Below are 7,205 nucleotides of genomic sequence, written 5' to 3'. Positions count from 1 at the left end.
GGTTTTGGAGTGACACGGTAATGGCGCACATCCACTTCAGTTTAGAGTTTCACTTCTGTATAACAGTGAGGAAGCGGCCCACAGAAGTTTCGGGCAATACATCACCTTAAACCTGCTTCAGAGATCATTCCTTTACTTTGCTGACAAGATTTTCACATCACACATAAAAACTAAAACAATTGCCCCGCTTGGATAGAATACGATTTTAAAAAGTCTCTGGTTCACGTTTAACCCGTTATTTGAATTTCTTTGTAGTTTAAATGTAATGTTACCTTGGGAAAAAATAAAAAAACAACACAATGCACAACAGCAGCACCTAGAGGCCTCCAGGCACTACAGCAAGTGTCGGATAGACAACAATAGAGTGTTGCACTGAGACCACACCAGTAGGTGGGGCTGTTCACCATGATTGGGAAAGAAAGAAAAGCCTTTGCTCATCAGTGGTTGTATGAGATTCAGTCTTTAAATTTGACCTCTACAAGGAGATGAAGAATAGCCACTGGTGTGTCTTTGCCGGATCCACAGTCCGACCGTGAGTGAGAGTCACAACAGAGAGCCTGTTAATACATTTCATACAAACAAAATAAATAAAAAAGACTGCTATGGGTTATTTTAAGGCAAATAAAGCAAATATGTCAGAAATGGTATATTTGACGGGCTCTGCTGTCTGTCCTGTTTGAATAGATGAAGAATGACATTGTCAGTGACTCAGTTTATTGTAATGGCAGGTCCACATCCCCCCCAACCCCCCATTCTGCAATCACTCTATACCCCCATGCCTACTAAGAAGAATTAATATAGCCATTCTGGCTGCTGCAGCCCTCCCTCCCCCTGCTCACTCCTTCAAGCTCACAGTCGTCCTATTCAGCACCCTGGAGAGCTGCTGCAGGTACTCGGGGCGTCCTCTGCGAAATGATTGAATGGCGTGAATTGTATGGGAGAGATTTGAAAAATGGAGAGAGGGGAGATGGAGGGAAAATTAACCTTGCATGACAGAGGCTTGGCTGTAGCCGAGCAAGGACAGACATCTCAGGGATATATGTTTATGCATGGAGCAGCAGTCAGAGCAGCATCAGAGCTCGCAGCAGGCAAGGGTCTGGCCCCATAGACACTGCTAATGAAAATAAATGAAGCTCACGCTCTCCGGCTCTTTCCTATATATACACACTACCACCACAATGCCAAAACTCATTGTTCTTTCCCTGCTGCTCCAAGGTTCTGCAAATTCTAATTCATTGCACAGCAGTGCTCTCCATAATTGGTTTGTTTAGGAGGGAAATATAATATTGTTATCCTCCTGACATTCATATTTACATACGTCTCATACGTCTCATTTACATACGACATACCCAGCAAAACTAACCTTTCAATATAGATTCACTGAGCAGAAATACTGTGTGTTTGTGTGACATTGCCATGTCCTTGCATAGTTGCAGAGCCCACGTACTATAAGTGGGCTGAACCCATGCCGGCTTTATCCTTCTGCCCGCACCTTCCCTGACGGCTTCCTTGCCTTTCTGTTCATCGAAGGCTTTCAATTCCTAGATCGGCACTATTGTTTGAGCGCCCAGCCCCCACGGCAGCCAGAGCCCCCACCACCACCAACATCACTGCTGTGTTACCAAAGAACAAAAGAGAGAGTGTCAGACACCACCCACTAGATCTCTTTCACACCAGAGCCCCCACCTCAGTTCCAGATGGGTTTGCTTTTTTTTTCAGGGTTTCTCTGAACCCCAAGAGTCCTCCAAAATGGATGCCCCCTCCCCCTTGAGCCCACTACTCAGCTGCCCGTCATCCACCTGCTCCGCCGCCACGCGCCCGTGGCCGGGGCACATCCCCTCTCTATCCCTCCCCACCAGGGAGTCCTATTAAAACCATTAACCACATTTTTTCTTCCTGGGGTCTGCTTCCAGGACATTACTCCGCCAGCAGAACAAACTTTAACAACATTAAGTCCTAAAAAGGAAGGACAACCCCACAATCTGTCCTTCAGATAAAGGAGAAACAAAACAGGGGGTATGGGGGCCAATGACACATGAAATCATTTGTTAAAAAGAAAATGTTTCTCTGGGTTATTTAATAAGATATAAAACTTTGTTGGTAAAAAAAATAAATAATTGCAGTTTTTTTGCTAGTTAAGCTGGTCTTAAAGCAGGATGGAGGAATTACACCCGACTGAATATTGCAATCAATAATGCTTATTCTCATCTCCGTCCCGTGGTGGTGTCCTTTACAAGGGGCAGGCAGATGCTCATTTGTTTGTTTCTCTCAAAGCATCAACACGTAGCATCTTCAGCAGAGTCTCTGGCTCGACCTCCACCCTTTTGACCTTTAGCCTCCAGGGACAGAGAGCAAGCTCCAGCAACAGGACACATCTGCTACAGTGTTGATCCTACAGTCAGAGGTTTGGCAGGTGGGGGAAAGCAATCAGTGCTAGATCACTCAAAATTTGCTAAATTGTGCAAAAAAAAACCACACCAACCTACAGCTGGTATTCACCTCATCGTCCTCAAAAACGATTTCAGCTAATCAAACAAAAACATCCTCACTTTCACTTTGCCTAAATCACATGCATGGATGCCTGCTTTGCTGCTACTCACTAACTAAGATTTATGGAAATATTCACTTCCAGCTCCGCTCAGTGCCGTGAACACACTGCTATTAGCGTGCTCCGTGATTGAATATATGCAGATGTATGCATATAATATGTTTATGAGTTCTTTACAGTACTTGCGTGAGACTTTTTACAGTTTCTGTGCTGCAGGAAATGACTAAACCCCCCCATCACCATTACAACCACCCCCCAACCCAACACCATCCTTTAGTCCCTAAGGGTTCAAGCACCCAAATCAATTGAAAGAAAGAAGAGTGCACTGTGGTCCTCCCCCTACATCTGTCAGGGAGGGAAAACAGGAGGGGCCGCACTCATGGGCCGTACAGGGGAACAATATCACTCCATCTGTCACAAACCGTTTCATCTCTGATGGGATGAAATATAGCTCACAAATACATCTACCACTATCATCTATGTGTATTAGCTTACTGGTACCCAAGCCTCTATCAATTCCCAGAAGCATATGCAGTGGCTTTTTGTCTTGAATTACCTTCCTCCCACCAGCTAGCACTTTCCAACCACCTTGCAGATTATGCTTTTAAGCCAAACCGTATGGTGAAAGAATTTTTTCCACTGTACACAGTGAGCCAGTTAATGAAAATGGACGACGACCAAGACACGAAATTTGCATGTAAAAAGTTCCAGCATGAACGCTTAATGAAGAAAGCACATATTGTATTTGGAGGAAATAGTGGAAAAAAGTCAGATGCAATCTGCTGATAACCAGAGGGTTCTTTCATATTCAAATGTTGCTGCTGCTGCGTTTGGAGGATGGGTGTGGCCGGCCGATTCTTCTTGCCTCCTGAGCTGTCGCTGCTTTGTGACGTCCACGATCGTATTTGCTCTATCAAATCATGTTATCGGACCGGTCACTGTTCAGTGCCGAAGACAAAATGACAAATCCAAACAATACCTATCAAACAAGTCCACAAGCTGCACACAGATCTCAGACAAAACAAGGTAGCCCAGCCATCCGGTCAGCTGTAAGAACAGCACAAAATGGCCTGACTGTTTACTGCAGGGAGGAACGAAAAAATGAAAAAATCCTCATATCCCCAAGAGCCATCATGCATCTCTCTCAGCAGCAGGTAGAGCTGCAATCTCAGTCATTCATATTTAATTCCACAAGAGTTTCCGGCCAGACTAATGTGCTATTGATTTCAAGTCTCCTATTACTGAAACAGGGGAGAGCCATGAGGGGGAGAGAGCTGGACTACATGGAGAGAGAGAGAGCAAGAGATTGAAAGAGGAGAGGAGGATGGAGAAAGATGAAGGGGGAAAAGATAGAGTGCAATGGCTAAACCTATCATAATCCCTTTGGACAGCCCAATGTTATCCATCTGATAATCAAGTTTTTCCTCTGTCAAGGAAATGCAAAAGATTCTACATCAAAGTACAGTGAGAACATTTCAGGTGGGGGCAGGAGATGTGTTTTTTTTCGCATTGTGAATTAAAAGTCAGGCATGTACACAGTTTATGAAGCTAAAAACAGCTCAGCTTAACGGAAACAGGCATACACAGTACACGCACTTCATCTACTCGTTTTGTGTCTGTTGCTTGTGTGTGTGTTTTTTTCATGTCAGATAGAAAGAAAGCAGCAGGAAAAGGAGCGAGAGAAAAACAAAGAGAATGTCTAAGAGCTTTGTGTATTTAAGGTCTGTCCCTAGATACCAACTCAGACAGGACAAAATTAAAGATTAATAACCACGACTTTATATTTAAAAAGGTTTTGAGCAAGACATGGTCTCTGCAAAGGGGGTTAGTCCTGCTTCAGCCCATCTCAAAGCCACATAAAAATACAGACGTGGCACCGGTAATCTTATCATTAACATATATTATTACATATCAACATAATAATGTTTTTTCTTCAATCAAATTATAAGGAGGTGGAGCATGTGGACACTGCCTGAAAGGTTGGAAATATTCGGTTCTCCTGTGAACGAATACAAACAGATACAGATAATCGTGCGAAAAGAATTAAACAGGCACACGGGAAGCAAAATATAATCCATAAATAAAAAGATGACAAGACCGTCTACTTCAGAGACTTCCTCCCACCAGCCTGTCTACTCTAATAATAGCCAAGAGACAACACATCCAGACAGGCAGAGGGAGAGAAAGATATGGAGAGAAAAGGGAGGAGAGAGGCAGAGAGAAAGTGCAAGAGTGAAGCCACGAGGGAGACCACAAGAAAATTGCCTAAATCGTACATAAAGGGTTGAATTAGGCCAGTTGCCATTATCAACAAATGTCCTTTTAAAACGAGGCTAATTTTATTTTGGACCCTTTCCTGAAAGCAATAACTGCTTCACTGCTGCTGCCACGAGAAACCCTGAATTGCCAAGAGCCAGGCCTAGTGGAGAGACCACTGAATTAACCAAACCTGAGGCTGAATCATCCAACCCATCCCCCAGATACACTGTCATATAGTGTCACTCTCTCACTCTCCCCCTCTCTTCTTCTCTCTCTCACTCACAGGCCACTACCTTACCGCAGGGCAATGGCAACAGGCCTTCATTTTGACGTAAGACTACGGGAATAATAGAGATGAGGCTAAGGAATTCAGACCTAAAGGGTTTTTTGCAATTTACAAGGTTTTGTATCATTGTGGATTTACTAGCCTCGCTAGAAAATAAATTATAAATCAGATATCCACACAATGCTGGCATACAGGTTTTATGGAAGCTCTTCATATAAATAAAATTGTATTGTTAAAATAGAAATTATATGTAGCATATGTGCACTTCTATTATCCATCTGAAATATTTTCTAGGTTAATTGAACAGGTAGCGGTGCTTGGTGCATCCTCTCTGGCAGTGCATCCCTCCAGCAACAAGGAGCATTCCACAATACGGCAAGAGAAAAGGACCGCTGCAACAAGACTCCTGATCACAACTCGTGGAAGAACCCTTAACAGTAAGAAAATAATCAGTAGAATAACAAAAAGGCTTTTAAGCAAAACCAAAGCTTGATCCTTGGATTCAATAATGTGCAATTGGCGCTTCAAATGCCCTCTTACCCACAGGGAGGATTCAGCTGCCGTGCTACTAACCGGGGCTCTAATGAGGGGCCACAATTAAGCCCATTTATTCACATCAAGTGTGAACTGTAAGTGGGGCTGCAGTCAGTTGACAGACCTGGGCGCCTTTGTGTTAGAAGAGCCGCTTTTATCCGGCAAACAAAGCCGGAAAAAACACAAGCACCTAATGACCGAATCTCACATCTCTTCTCAGACGTCCATACACACCAGCAGCAACACACACACACACACACACACGTATGTGCCTGTGCACACAGACACACACTCCTCCACCCTCTCTGACAAACTGACTCAAAGGCTCCAACGCGTCCAGGCTGAGTTGAGTCACTGCTTGACAGAACGGTGGGGGCGGGGTTAAGACAGACTGACAGTGGGGCTCCATCTCTATCCTCTTATTAACGCTTAACGAGTGCTTTCCTCATGCAATATTCATCCCCACTAATATCATCCAAGCTCTGAGTCGAGCTTGCTACTTATGTAAGGCAATTATGTAAAATATCAGACAGGGCCCATGATCAGAATCTGACTGGAAGAGAGCTGCGGGACAATGACAGAGAGGAGGAGAGGGCATAACAGGAGTGATTGGGCAGAAGGGGCTGGAAGGTGGGAGAAACAATCAAAAGACACACAGAATGGGGAAATGAGTTACTTCTGCGTCCTGCACTATATCTTTATCTGATTGTGGACGGACATCCATCAACGGCGAGTGACCAGTGTCAATAATGCAAACCGTTTCCTCACGTTCACCATCATTCACGCCGGAGACGTCTGAGGACTCCTCAAGGTCAGTTCGGGAGAGCAGAGCAGAGGAACTGATTGTTGTTGCAGGAGCGCTCACATCAGCACCACTTGACCACTCGTCGACCAGATTTTTTTTTTAAAACACACACAAGAGGTTTTAGTCGACTCTCCTCTGCACAGAGCACAACCCTGCTTCCCCACGTCACTTCCTCACGTGAACAGCTCCCCCAGACATACACAAATAAACAAATGTACACTGATTTACGTACACTCACTCGCACCCCCACCCCCCCAGGTCAAGGCCCTATGGGGGTCTGCACAGAAATAGGTCATTTGTCACACATGATGTCCCGGGGCAGGGGATGCATTATAGATGAGCCCAAACAGCATGTCTCAGTGAGCACTCACCACACAGCTAGGGACACAGGAGGGAGCAGCAGGAGGTGGGTAAAGAGAGATGACGACTCCTCAGGAAGAGGATACTGGGATGTCATAAAGTGAGACAAAAATCACTACTGGCCACATTTCTGTTCGTAAAAACCAGGAGAGGAAATCGTTCGGCACAGCTTGATCAAAACTACAACTGCACCTTTTTCAACTTACCATTGAATGGATAAATATTAATTCAGGGGGCATCTAATTTGTTATTCTCATGTCTGCAGCTGACCCTATAGCTAGCCATCTGCCTTGCACTCGAGAGGTCCAGGAATCATCCAATCATTAGTCTTATTATTATGGATTTGATGCTTTGTTTGTAGCCACAATTCACAACCAGTTTGTGTGTATTTTTGTGCCTTTTTTCCACATTCA

This window comes from Hippoglossus stenolepis, chromosome 16, assembly GCF_022539355.2.
Source record: "Hippoglossus stenolepis isolate QCI-W04-F060 chromosome 16, HSTE1.2, whole genome shotgun sequence".
Lineage (NCBI taxonomy): Eukaryota > Metazoa > Chordata > Actinopteri > Pleuronectiformes > Pleuronectidae > Hippoglossus > Hippoglossus stenolepis.
This window is presented reverse-complemented; position numbering follows the sequence as displayed.